This window comes from Plecotus auritus (genome assembly GCF_963455305.1).
Source record: "Plecotus auritus genome assembly, chromosome: 8".
NCBI lineage: Eukaryota > Metazoa > Chordata > Mammalia > Chiroptera > Vespertilionidae > Plecotus > Plecotus auritus.
This window is the reverse complement of record NC_137782.1, coordinates 68,114,598-68,129,791: the sequence shown is the minus strand read 5'-3', so window position 1 is coordinate 68,129,791 and position 15,194 is coordinate 68,114,598. Positions and strand designations below refer to the sequence as shown.

The 15,194-nt window shown below is 40.3% G+C and overlaps 1 protein-coding gene across 1 annotated transcript in view; it reads right to left on the bottom strand.

The window, feature by feature from the left end:
- Positions 1-15,194, bottom strand: part of PANK2 (pantothenate kinase 2) — a 41,060-nt gene that overhangs the window by 24,971 nt on the left and 895 nt on the right. The gene's annotated exons all lie outside the window — the stretch shown is intronic.

The window sequence follows — 15,194 nt, the reverse complement described above, 5'->3', positions numbered from 1 at the left end:
GATGGCCAGCAAGGGAGGGCAGTTGGGAGGGACCAGGCCTGCAAGGGAGGGCAGTTGGGGGCATTGAAGCCTGCAGGGGAGGGCAGTTAGGGGTGACCAAGCCGGCAGAGGAGGGAAGTTGGGGGCGACCAGGCCTGCAGGGAAAGGCAGTTAGGAGGAACCCAGGCCTGCAGGGGAGGGCAGTTAGGTGTGATCAGGCCTGCGGGGAGGGCAGTTAGGGGCAAACAGGCTGGCAGGGGAGCAGTTAGGCATCAGTCAGGCTGGCAGGGGAGTGGTTAGGGGGTGATCAGGTTGGCAGGCAGAAGCGGTTAGGGGCAATCAGGAAGGCAGCAGGTGAGCAGTTGGGAGCCAGCAGTCCTGGATTGTGAGAGGGATATCCGACTGCCCGTTTAGGCCCGATCCCACTGGTCCCAGATTGGAGAGGGTGCAGCTGGGCTGAGGGACACCCCCCTTCCCTGTGCACGAATTTCGTGCACCGGGCCTCTAGTGCTATAATAATTGGCAGCAACTATGAAGGTGTGGAGAGCATGGGGTGTTCCACCCAAGCTATAGATAGGTGACTGTCATGGGAAAACAGGAGCTCTGGTGCAGTCATTAGTGATCTGGTGGGGAAATGTGGCACCACTGGACAGGCTAGCCACTTCCCTCTACTGAGAACCACTCCCCTTCTCCCCCTTCTTCCAGCCAACAGAGGCAATGAGCACAGGCACTTGATTGACCCCAAGATTTAAGACAGCATCCAAGTTGCTGCTATTACCCAGAAAAAATAGGTGTCCAATTCTGGCCATATGTCCCATTTCTCCCCTACAGTCCAATCTGACAGACTGGTAAACAGACACTGCATCCTCTGACAGGAAAACAGCAATCCTCACACCAGAGATAACACTTTATAAACTAGAATCACCAAAAGGGAAATCAACACCACAAAAAACAAGAAGCTAAACAGCTGAAGAAAGAGTTGCAAGAATAAACAGGAGACTTGAGAATCATAAATATCACTGTGGTAAATGAGATCTCATCCATGAAAACTGAATAAGCCACCATTTTAAAAAGGGAGAAATTGCCTGGCCAGCGTGGCTCAGTGGTTGAGCATTGACCTATGAACTAGGTTGCAGCCTCGATCCCCAGCACAGGGTGTGCAGGAGGCAGCTTCATGAGTGTATATATCTGTCAAAATGCATGGAACTGTACACCTGTAATGAATGTAGTTTACTTTAAGTAATTATAATGCCTCAATAAAGACATGTTCACAAAAAAGGAGAAAAATTGATTTCCAAAATAAGGCTGAACAAGTACATTCAGCAACAAAATAGGCAAAGGGAAAAATAGAAAACAGAAATTCTTCCAAAATGCCTCTTGAGTATGAAGGTAAGATAGATATACAGAATACAGAACCAGAGTCCAACATCTATATGAGTTCTAGAAATTTTCTGGGGAAGATAGAGGAGGAAGGACTCTAATCATCAGGTTGAAAGATCCACTAAGTGTTAAATAGAATCAATTAATGGAGAAAGGAGAGACTTAGACACATACTGAAATTTCAGGAAATCCTAAAAATTTCCAAAGGAAAGAAAGTGAATTCCTACAAAGATACATAAATCACATTAAGGGTGAAATTAGACTTCATCAGCAACACAGATGCTAGAAGACAATGGAGCAATAGCTTCAAAGTGATAAGAAAAAAGATTTTGGAACTCATATCCAGACAAATAAGCTTTCAAGTGGCAGTGCAAAACACACTTTCACACATAAAGGAGCTCAACATTTGCTACCCAAAGACCTTTTCTGAAATAATCAGGAAAATACACTCCAATATAATCTTAAAAGCATCTATGACCTATAAAGTATAATGATAGGCAAAAGAAGCAATAAAGCCCAGCCAGCTTGACTCAATGGTTGAACAGTGATCACAGTTCGATTCCTGGTCAGGGCACATGCCCAGGTTGCAGGCTCCATCCCCAGTAGGAGGCATTCAGGAGGCAGCTGATCAATGATTCTCTCATCGTTGATGTTTCTATCTCTCCCTCTCCTTTCCTCTCTGAAATCAATAAAATAAGAAACAATACATGCTAACTTTTAGAAAAATAAGTAATCTGGAACTAAAATGCTTACATGATTTCAACACAGGAAGTAGAAGAGGGAAGAGAAATAGAGTAAAGTGAAAGCAAGCAGCAGTTCTGTCTTTTTAGGGAAAGGAAGATATGGATTCTCATTAATTTTAAACAATAAAGAAGTGATGGCTTAAATGCATTAAGCCATCCAGAAGAAAAAAAAGGAACATATGACCTTCAAATAAATAGGAAAAAATCAGTTCAAAAATAAAGAAATAATAAAAATATGATAAACACAAAAATTTAAATGATGGGAATGAATGCAAACATGTCAGTAATCACAAGTAGGTCACATTTCTCTTTCAGATTGAAGAGGGAATTGAATTATATGCTTACTTTAAAAGATACATCTAAAGCAAGATTATACAAGTAAAGTTAAGATGAATAAATGGTAAAATACCCACAATGGAGTCCCATAATAAGGAAGAGTTGGATGGATGCTTTAAGATAAAAACGGCTTTCAGTCAAAAGTAGTCCTATCAAAATCCTAAGCACCTCACTGAAGACTGATAGAGCAGTTGACTTACATGTAGAAACCATGGTACTGTCAAAGTCAAACCTATGTTTCAAGACCAGCACCGCATTTAATAGGGGCTACGCTCACAAGATGAAAGGTGCAGCTCCAAGATGAAAGGTGACCTACCAAGAGAATAAGATTCACAACTCTCATCCCTATGTTCACTAGGAAATAAATACACACACACACACACACACACACACACACACACACACACACATATGTGTGTATATATATCATTAACCAAATCAGTGGGTAGAAATCATTGACACCATTTATTTAACTGATCTGCCACATTTATATATAGTTGAATTTGGATAAGCAAAATAAATGCTTGGACAATGCTACTCCACTGTATCAAGCAAATGTTAATAGAAAACAAATACAATACTAGGAGACTAAACAAAATTCAAACAAAAAGCATTGAAAGGGGACAACAATGAATTATGGCACTGCATAAAAAATAAATTAGCATGATCCTACCATACTTCAAAAAATATTAAAAACAAGCGTGGCCCTAACGGGGTTTGGCTCAGTGGATAGAGCATCTGCCTGCAGACTGAAGGGTCCCAGGTTCAATTCTGGTCAGGGGCATGTACCTTGGTTGTGGGCACATCCCCAGTAGGGGGTGTGCAGGAGGCAGCTGATCGATGTTTCTAACTCTCTACCCCTCTCCTCCCTTCCTCTCTGTAAAAAAATCAGTAAAATATTTTTAAAAATAAAAATAAAAATAAATAAAAGTAAAAACAAGGGTGCCCTAGCTGGTTTGGCTCAATGGATAGAGTGTCGGCCTGCGGACTGAAGGGTCCCGGGTTCGATTCCAGTCAAGGGCACATGCCCCACCTTGCTCTCTGAAAATCAATAAAAATATTTTTTTTAAATATATCTATTAAAAACAAGGAGAAATAGATTTGTCTATTAATCAGTGTGAGAATGACACAAGTCTCAGAAATTTGCACACACACACAAATAAAGCTGTACAGAGGATTTGACTATCACAGCTAATAAGGTGATATGATTTATTAAACAAATATAACTATCAAAAAACCAAATATACTTTCCTTTCAAATACCCACAAAACACTGACAAAAATTAACTGCACTAAGAACCTCAAATTCTAAAGAACAAAATCAAACCACATTTACTTTCCACAATACCTCAAAATTAGAAAATTAATCCAACAAAGAAATGTATCCACCTAGAAATTTTAAAATCCACTATTATTAACTCTGAGATTAAAGAGAAAATCAAAACACAACATTTTAAAATGAGTAACAATGAGATCACTCTATGTCAAAAACAATATGATTTACCCAAGGTGATACTCAAACTTCTAGCCTTAAATGTGTACCAAATGTATTCAAAAACAAGAAAAGCCTGAATAAAAGGAAATGTTGCATACAATTTGAAAAGGGAATGTCACATGCAATTTGAAATGCTAGAAAAAGAATAAGCAGTGGAAGGATTAATCATTTGGCACCGTGTTGCCAAAGGGACCTGTGCTTTCTGGCAGCTCACCAGCCTTCCAACATAAATCATGTTGATTTCCGCTTCATTCAGCTCCCATGATTGGCAGATATTAATGTAACAGTTCCTATGAGCTGTGCAGCAAGCAGGTTCAAAATTGCTTTTGTCATTTTTATATTTATGAAAGTTTTGTAGTCTGCTAGGTCCCAGAGACACCAAGCTGAAGGACAGATTCCTATTTCAGTTATGAGAGGCTCAGTTGTCTAAAAAGACTTGCTTCTGCTTGATAATGAAAGGTATTTTTGATTTTCACTAAATTAAATTGCCTTCTTTTTTTTTTTAAACCCCCCCCCCAAAAAAAAGAATAAGCAGACCAAACAGAGCCAAAATAAACAGAAGGACGTTATTAAAGATAAAAGCAAGTTGTAAATGAAATTAGAAAAAATATCTTCACCATGAACAAAGCCACACAAGAACTGATCAATAAAATCAAGCCTTCAAACAGCCATCAAAACAGACTTTATGGTAAATATACCAAGAAAAAAAGATAAGATATAGCTTTTCCTTTAAAAATCCTATATAATAAAGAGGTAATATACAAATAGACCATCACTCCAACACACAAGATGGCCGCCCTCATGTAGACACAAGATGGCAGCCACAAGATGGCCAGCAGGGGAGGGCAGTTGTGGGCAATCAGGCAAGCAGGGGAGGGCAGTTGGGGGCAACCAGGCTGGCAGGGGAGGGCAGTTATGAGTGACCGGGCTGGCAGAGGAGGGCAGTTGGGGGGGACCAGGCCTGCAGTAGAGGACAGTTGGCAGCGGGGGGGGGGGGGGCGGGGGTGACCCAGGCCTGCAGGGGAGGGCAGTTGGGGGGAACCAGGCCTGCAGGGGAGGGCAGTTGGGGGTGACCAGGCCTGCAGGAGAGGGCAGTTAGGGGCAATCGGGCCGGCAGGGGAGCAGTGAGGCGTCAATCAGGCTGGCAGCGGAGTGGTTAGGGGGCAATCAGGCAGGCAGGCAGGTGAGCAGTTGGGAGCCAGCAGTCCTGGATTGTGAGAGGGATGTGACTGCCCATTTAGGCCCGATCCCATCGGTGGAATCGGTCCTAAACCGGCTGACAGACATCCCTCAAGGGGTCCCAGATTGGAGAGGGTGCAGGCTGAGCTGAGGGACAACCCCCCCCCCCCCGGTGCACAAATTTCATGCACCGGGCCTCTAGAGTGTGTGTGTGTGTGTGTGTGTGTGTGTGTGTGTGTGTGTGTGTAGATAAAATTATAATTTTTAAAAAGATGAGTTGGTTTGGCTCAGTGGATAGAATGGCAGCCTGTGGACTGAAGGTTCCCGGGTTCTATTCCGGGCAAGGCACATGCCCAGATTGCAGGCTCGATCCCCAGTAGGGGACGTGCAGGAGGCAGCCGACCAATGATTCTCTATCATTGATGTTTCTATCTCTCCTCCCTTCCTCTCTGAAATCAATACAAAATATTTTTTTAAAAAGATGAAAGAATACATAACAGATTATCCAAATGAGTTTATATACAACTTTAGAACAGTAAGTTTAAAATGTAAACTGAAACAGGGGATTAGCTAGAAAAAAACAGTATAAAATGTGGTTTAAAATAAGGTGGGAAACACAGAAATCAAAAGCACTGCAAAGATGTAACACCCAAACAAAACAATAAAAAATCACCAGGCCCTAATGGTTTCCATGAAAACCTTTAGGAGCTTCTGGGCAGCCGCCATCCGAGGCTTGCCTGCGCCTCAGGCTGGCCCAAGGTGGCTGGAGGGCTGAGGGGACTGGGGGACTCTAGAAGCAGGCGCCCTGGTGGGGCTGAGGAGACTGCACGCCACCATCTTGTGGCTGTGGGCGCTTCCATCTTTGAGAGCATGACAGTCAATTAGCATATTCCCTTCTTATTGGCTGTGGGCGCTGCCATCTTTGCAGGTGGGGCAGTCAATTAGCATGTTCCCTCCTTATTGGCTGTGGGCACTGCCATCTTTGCGACAGCGTGAGGTTCAATTAGCATGTTCCCTCTTTATTAGCTAGGATTATGCTTTGGTTGGTTGAATGGCCAACCGGACGACTGGACACTTAGCATAGTAGGCTTTTATTACATAGGATAGAATCAAGTTATGCAGTAGGAGTAATAAAACCACAGCCAAAAGAGATTCTTCTCAGGAATGCAAGGATAGTTTTCACATTAGAGGTTCAATTAATGAGGCTTGCTTACATTAGTAAGTTAAAGGAGAAAAAGCATGATTTCTCAATATATTCCAAAAGAAAAAAATTAAGAAAATCAAACCAACCGAACTAATAAAAAAAAATTTTAGTATTTGATACCAAAAAACAAAAACCAATAGCTTTTCCCTATTAAAAAAAAATGCAAGAAAATGACATAAAAATGTCATGCACAACAAAAGCCATAAAATGTTTAGAAATAAATTTAATACTAAATATATACAATAGCTATTAAAATGGTGTGCTGTAAGACATAGCAGTGAGAAGATGTATCCTGTTCCAGGAAGGAAAATTAAACATTATTAAACATTCAATTTTCCACAAATTAATCTAATAATTGTGTCAATGAAATTCTAATGAGAACACTGTGGATGACTCCTCAGCAATCATTCTAACTCAATCCTAGGGAGAGTCCTGAATTTTTTTTAGACCAACAAAAATTCTTTTCCTAGTAACAAGACTAACCCAACCTGGCAAGAATCACACAAAGTCTATCTATCCCTGAGAAGAACAAAAAGTTTTCTCACTCTTGAAAAAGCAACAGTGCTGGATATACAGTGGAACCTCAGTTCTTGAACTTACTTTATTCTGGAAGGCTGTTTGAGAAGTTATTTGTTAGAAAACCGAATCATTTTTTCCCATTAAAAATAATGTGAATTGAATTAATCCATTCCAGACCCCCAAATGATTCCCTGTTTTAACCTTTTTTGTATACAAGTCTAATGTACTGTTTAATCTATAAACAAATATTTTTCTTAAACTGATCAAACCACCCCCTACTAGCCTTAAAGAATTCTTCATATATCACTGCCTCTGAAATGCTGTCACAGGCTAACTGCTTTTTGTTTATCCAAATCAACAATTTTTCTATCTGTTCAATTGCCTGTGGTTGTTGTCTTGTGAGCACTTTCACACCCTTAGCAACATTAGCACTCTTGATGGTCTCTGTATGTTTTAAAATTGTGCTAATGATTTCACCAGCAACAAAAGCATTCTCTCCTTTGTTGCCTGAGATGCTTTTTGTCCTGCTGAGGGAAAGGGTTGTCAGGTCTAAAACTGAAGTTTTGTTCCACAACAAATATTCTTTCAGTGAAACTTGCTCAAGAACTGAACTGATCGAGAGATAGGAGACTTCCAGAACTGAGATTTGACTGTAATTGAATCAAGAAGTTTCAATTCCCATTTTCCTACTAGTAATGCTATTCTTTGACCACCAACTTTAGGATAATGCCAACCTAATGGATAGTAAAGAGGCACAGCACTCCACCAACATTCACATCAACAGGAATGGAATCTGAAGATTTGGACATGTATCTCAAACCAATGGAAGATTTTGTAATTCCTAAAGCAAATGAAGCCTTATTCCTGCCTGTTTCCTTAGATTAATGAAACATTAATACATAGCTATTAAGTAATCATCTATTAACAGCCAAACACTATTAGGACTTTATTACATAAACTCATTTAATGTTTACAATGACTATCAAGTTAAGTACTATAATCATCCCACTTTATAGCTTCAGAAACTAAAGTGCAAGCCCAGACAGCGTGGCTCAGTGATTTGAGTGTTGACCTATGAACAAGGAGATCACAGTTGAATTCCCAGTCAGGGTACATGCCTGGGTTGTGGGCTCTATCCCCAGCAGGACGCGTGCAGGAGGCAGCCAATCAATGATTCTCTCTCATCACTGATGTTTCTATCTCTCTCTCCCTCTCCCTTAGGCTCTGAAATCAATAAAAATATATTTTTAAAAATAAATAAATGAAAGTGCAAAAGAGCTCAAGGTCACAGTCAAGGAAAGATAGAGGTGGAACCAAAACCAAGATTTCCTAAATCCTTTAACAAGTATCTTTTCAAAGGTAACTGACCAACTTAAGAGCACAGAACACATATTCTTAGGTTAATAATAAAATAAAATTAAAAAGCAGTTTAATAAAACTTACATACTTTATTTTTTTAATATATTTTATTGATTTTTTACAGAGAGGAAGGGAGAGGGAGAGAGAGTTAGAAACATCGATGAGAACGAAACATCAATCAGCTGCCTCCTGCACACCCCCTACTGGGGATGTGCATGCATGCCCTTGACCGGAATCGAACCTGGGACCCTTGAATCTGCAGGCTGACGCTCTATCCACTGAGCAAATCAGTTAGGGCAAACCTCACATACTTTAAATAAAAATTAACAACATATAAGGAAATATTAGAAGCAACGAGAGTAGCTCAGTTCATCTCTTTGGTATATAGCCTTTAATGGTTTCTGGATTTTTCTCTATACTCCTGATCAAAGCCTTTACTAATCCAAGAACTAAGGCACTGAGAGGCATGGGAGGTCAACTAGACATATACTCCCTGATAATAGCTAAGGGAATAGTCTCAGGCCATACAATTCTGTTATTTATAGGTATCTATCTAAAGGGGCTTTGATTCCTATCATTCACTGTGAGACTACCACATATACTATATACTATATATAATGAATACTTAAAATAGTATGTGCTTCTGAATGGAAAAATCAAAGAAAAGGCAATTCTTGCTATACCATCACATTCCTCATATCTCACCGAGAACACATATATCTAGTGAGTCCTTCCATTAATTTTCACTGATATTTTTGTCTGCTTGCAGCCCTTTGCATATTAAGACCTCCTGATATTAAGACCTCCAAAATACTCAGTCTAGACAATCTATACTTGACACAGGACACATTTCTAGAAAGAATTTAAACTTTCCCTCACAGATTATTTATGTAAAACCATCTTCAGTACCAAGTCTCTCATAAAAGGTCCCAATAACTGCTAAGCTTTCCAATGGGAAATATATGATCTATAAAAATGTTCTCAAATTTCCAACATATGGTTAAGATATTGTGAACCCAAACTCTAGGCTGGTCTACACAGCAATCCTTGTCCTCACATTGAAAAATATTATCTTAGGCCCTGGTCAGGTAGCTCAGTTGGTTAGAGCATCGTTCCCAATACGCCAAGGTTGCAGGTTCGATCCCTAGTCAGGGCATGTACAAGAATCAACCAATGAATGCATAAATAAGTGAAACAAATCTATTTTCTCTCTAAAATCAATAAATTAAAAAACAAAAAACTGTATTTTGCCCTGGCCAGTATGGCTCAGTTGGTTGGAGGGTCGTCCTGTACATCAGAAGGTCACAGGTTTGATTCCCAGTCAGGACACATAACTAGGTTCAATCCCTGGTCAGGGCACATACAGGAGACAACTGATGGATGTATCTCTCTCACACTGATGTCTGTCTGTCTCTCTCTTTCTCCCTTTCTATGTCAATAAAATTAATTAATAAAAAAGATACAACAATTATTCTTATTCACAAAATAGTTTTAACTCAGGGGCTATCAGCCGTGGGCAAACTACGGCCTGCGGGCCGAATCCGGCCCGTTCGGCTGTTCTATGTTCGGCTGTTCTATCCGGCCCACGGAGCCGAAAGAGCAAAGGGTTCTCTTGCTCTCCCCTCTGCTCCTTTACTTTGAATTTATATTAGTTCACACAAACACTCCATCCATGCTTTTGTTCTGGCCCTCCGGTCCAGTTTAAGAACCCATTGTGGCCCTCGAGTCAAAAAGTTTGCCCACCCCTGCTAGATACTTATAAATACTATGCTATAAAATCAGCAGGCTCAATAATAAGCGTTACATTTAGAAAATATAAACACAAAAAACCTAATAGACAACTAAAAACTGCAAGATGACTTTCACTTTTAAATGTTTTTTTAATAGATTTTTTTTTTTTTTTTAAGTGAGAGAGGGAGAGGGAGAGAAAGAGAGAAAAACATCAATTGGCTGTCTCCTATATGCCACCAACTGGGAATTGAGCCAGAAACCCAGGCATGTACCCCAACCAGGAATCTAACCAGAGACCTTTTGTTACAGGGGAGGATGCTCAACCAACTGTGCCACACCACACCAGCCAGGGCAATGACTTTCCTTTTTTTTTTTTTTTTTTTTTTTTTTTCAATATATTTTATTGATTTTTTTACAGAGAGGAAGGGAGAGGGATAGAGTTAGAAACATCGATGAGAGAGAAACATCGATCAGCTGCCTCCTGCACACCCCCCACTGGGGACGTGCCCGCAACCCAGGTACATGCCCTTGACCGGAATCGAACCTGGGACCCTTCAGTCCGCAGGCTGACGCTCTAACCACTGAGCCAAACCGGTTTCGGCATGACTTTCCATTTTAGACAGCAAAACTTAAGCCATTATTTTAAAAAGGGGATTTTCACATCCTAGTCATTCTCACTGACATAAATTGAGAAAGAAAAGTACCTAGACATAAATATTCCCCAAGTTATGAACCTAAAAAATGCTGACTAAGTTATAAACTTAAGCCCAAGGAACATCACTGATCTTTTAAATGACAAGATAGTCATTCTTTCTACTACTTAATAAGGTCCTCTCCAACAGCCTACAGTCTACTATCTTATTTCTTGTCTTTCCTTTCAAAATGTTTTTAACCAAGTAGTTTTTATTGTTGTTGTTAATCCTCTTCCAAGGATATTTTCTCCACTGATTTTGAAAGACTGGAAGGGAGGAGGAGAGACAGAGAGAAACATGGGTGTGAGACAGACACATCAATTGGTTGCAGGAGCCCCACTGGGGTAGGGATTGAGCCAACAACCCAGGTACGTGCCCTTGACCAAAATCAAACCCAAGACCCTTCAGTCCAGGAGCCCATGATCTAACCATTGAGTCAAACCAGCCAGGCCTAAGCAATTACTTTTAATAGCATACATCTCTTCTTGCTTATGGTTCCCCCAGATAAACAGAAGTCTGGGATGCCAACACTGAATAACTGTATTATTGTATTATCTAAATGCATGATTCATACATAAGGTCCCTTAAATAACAAACGGTATCATTTTATTTTATGCAGTTGCATAATGGGACTATTTTTAGGCCCTAGTTAATGTTTTGTATATGTTATATATCTAAAAGAGGGGTCATGTTTACTTCGATTTCATTTAAAGTTAGTAAGCCAAAAAGCATCCTCTCCCATTTGTCTCTCAAAAATGGGCTACAAAGCAACAGATATTTAACCTTTTCCCTAGCTTCTCTTGGGCAGCCCTTCCTAATTCCCCAACTGAAAACGGAACACCGCATCTGATATAGGACAGTCTCCCCAGGACCCAGCACCAGTTCCATTCTGCCAACATTGATGCTTTCCCAAAGCCAAGGAAAAGCAATCCATTTTCTAGTTTAAAATTGTCAAGCTACAAAAAAAAGCTTTATTTTCTAAACTAATGGAGGTTAAGGATATTCTATAATTGGGATGAGCCCAAAATCAGTTAAGTCCAAAAGATCTCCTAGGCAACTACAACATGCTTGAGAGTCACCTTGAAAGAGCTAGCTCATCCCCACACTGTTATGGAACACTATAATCCCAGGGTTCTCACATCTCCTGCATATCTGGGGCCTTTGATTAAAATGTTCTCCTATTACATGAGTATATACATTTGTCAAAATTGTACTTTACTGTAATGTAATCATAACTCATTAAAATTTTAAAAATTAAAAGATGCATATTGAGAGTTTTTTTAAACTTCTGAGTGATTTCATATCAGACCACTGCTCTGGATTAAATCACATTCCAAAATGGGATAAATCAAGAATACTGGGTCTGAATTCAGACACCTAGAACCAAAGCACACCTCCCTTACTAACGCACTGCATGCCCTTGGACAAAGGGACAATTTTACTGAGCCTACTTCCTTATCTGGAAATTAGAAAAAATACTTACCTCACAGGATAATTGTGAGACCTAAATGAGATGTTTATAAAATATTTGGCATAGTTTCTAACATCAGCAAGTAAGCACTGTGTTACCATCAGTATCTTTGTTTGGTATTTCTCTCAATCCTAAAATACATACTCCACCTAATCTAAAACTTTTAAAGAACTTCTTAGAGCCCTGGCCAGTGTGGCTCAGTTAGCTGGGCATCGTCCTGTGCCAAAAGGTTGCCGGTTCAATTCCTAGTCAGGACACATGCCCAGGTTTCAGGCTCAATCTCAGGTAGGGGACGTACAGGAGGCAGTCAATGGATGTTTCACTCTCACATCAGTGTTTCTCACTCCCTCTCCCTTCCTCTCTCTAAAACACACACACACACAACTATTCAAAAATAAAATAACTTCTTAGACATATACATGCCTAGCCTCACCCTAATGACTGTGATGTGTTAAGTCTGGGATGAGGACAGTTTTGGGAACCACACTCCTCTAGGGAACTTGTGTGGCAGAATATGACTATAACCAGAGCCCACAAGAATTCCTAAGATAAACTGAATAGCTCCTTCTAGTTTCAAATGACAAGTAGTATTCTACCTTTAGACTAGCGTAATAACGTCAGAACAAGGTTTGCTAGCCTCAAAAGAAAAGTGGCATCCCCTCATACCCAACTCTCCCAATAATAAATACAGATTTAGTCTTTATTGTATTTTCTCAAAAGTTAAGACCAAAGTACGGTTGCTTCTTTCTAAAAAATGTTTTTATTAATTTTACAAGAGATTGAGAGACAGAAGACACTGATGTGAGAAACATCGACCGGTTGCCTCCCACATGCGCCCCAACCAGAGATTAAACCCACATCCCGAATGTGCCCCGACGGGGAATCAAACTGGTGACCTTTTGGTGCACAGGACAACACTCAAACCAACTGAGCCACACCAGCCAGGCCAAGGTTGCCTCTTGAACAACATGGGAGAGCCGGGGGGGGGGGGGGGGGGGGAAGGGGAGGTGCTGACCCCCATGCAATCAAAAATCCATATAATTTGACTCCTCAAAAACTTACATTGTCCCACAATATCTAAGGGGGAGTGGTTCCAAGACCTCCCCTCCAGATACCAAAATGTGAGAATGCTCAAGTCCCCTGTATAAAATGGCACAGATCAATGCATACACAAGTCAGCCCTCTGCATCTGCAGATGGAAAACAGTACTACAAGTATTTATTGAAAAAAAATCCTCATGTAAGTGGACCCATGCAGTTCAAGCCCGTGTTGTTCCAGAATCAACTGTATATTCTTGGAGGGTTCAGCAGTCTGACACACTGCCACTCCCTCTAACAGATGCATCCTGGCATAGTACAGAAGGAGCAAATGGGAGGAAGAACAATACTTTATTTCTTCAGCAGGTCTCTACCTGACGGCACCAAACGGTAGACAACAAAAATAATAAATCCTACAACATGAATATTTGTCTTAGTTCCTAAAAGAAGTTTCAAAACCACCTTATATAATGCTACCCCACCCCCAATACTGTCTACTAAACCATTGTTTTTCAGAGTGGTCTTTGAGTGACCTGGTTCTGAATGATAGGAGGAGCTTCTTAGAACCCTCTCCAGATATGGATTCAAAAAAAGAAAAGTGAACCCAAGGAATCTGCATTTTTAATTCCCCTGGTCATTTTTTATGCTCAAAATTTGGAAGTACGCTATAACTAGAAATTTTCACCTCAAGTAAGAAAACCCTGAACACAAAAGATCATGATTGTGCTTGTTCTTAGAGTAATGAAGAAATAGCTACTAGAACATGAACAATCTGTAGATCATGGAGGTCAAGAAAAGATGCTATGAAGCTAAAATACCTGAGTTTAGAGTTCTGTTCACTAGCCATTTGACACCAGATAATTGGGCCCCAGTTTTCTCATCTGTAAAATGGAATACTACCACCTACCTCAGAGTTGTAAGGGCTACTGAGTTATTAAAACTCTCAGAAGAGTGTCTGAAAATTTTTTTAATTAAGAAATAGTTTTTAGCCCTGACCGGTTTGGCTCAGTGGAGAGAGCGTCGGCCTGAGGACTGAAGGGTCCCGGGTTCGATTCCGGTCAAGGGCATGTACCTTGGTTGCGGGCACATCCCCAGAACGGAGTGTGCAGAAGGCAGCTGATCGATGTTTCTCTCTCATCGATGTTTCTAACTCTCTATCCCTCTCCCTTCCTCTCTGTAAAAAATCAATAAAATATATTTTTTAAAAAAAAATAGTTTTTAGAGTGCCTGACCCATGCAACACTCAAAAAATACTTATTTAGAATCCTTGTGGCCAATGGCCACAAACAGCTAGCTATATGGCTATGATTCTTATTTGCTGGATCTCTGGAATTTGCATCCATATCCAATGATACACAAAACCATTAAGGATCGAATGTTTCACACTGCTTAAAAATCAGGTGTTCCTCAAAACACAAACCAGGTAAATTGACTCTAAAAATGGTATAGGTTGAGAGCAGATGTTTTCCAAATCTCTTTAAGAGGATAGGAAAAGACAAAATAACTGAAAACTCGCCCAAACTCTTCATAGCAAAATAGGGCTACATTTAATCATCCAAATCATATTAAGTTGAAAGTAAAAAAACTGGGTGGTTGGACCAAGGCACAAGACCATCCAATAAAAACCTCACTCATCCTGCCACTTTCACTGCCATAATCTGCGTTTAAAACAAGCTGATTTCCTGAAATAAGAATTTGGCTACAACAGTAAGAAAAAAGTCTAACCATATGTAAAATGCTACTATATTGTAATGCTCATATTAGAGTATCAGGACAGTGGATACTTTCAACTGTATCAATGGTGCTAGACAGATGGCCTGAATTGAAGTCGTATAATGGGGAGAAAATATTTGGGCTGGATCTGAACACAGGGAAAAGAAACTAAGAATAAAATGGAGAAAACGATTCTCTGGGAAGAGCGTGTGCAACTCCCAAAGGCGAGCTTCAGGAAGATTAGAATCCCTCAAAACAAAAAAAGCCTTAATCCCCAGAATGCTCCAGTCCTGAACTGTGAATATCGGCAAATAGCTGTAAAGAACAGAGAAGAGATAACTGGGTGAAAGATGACCC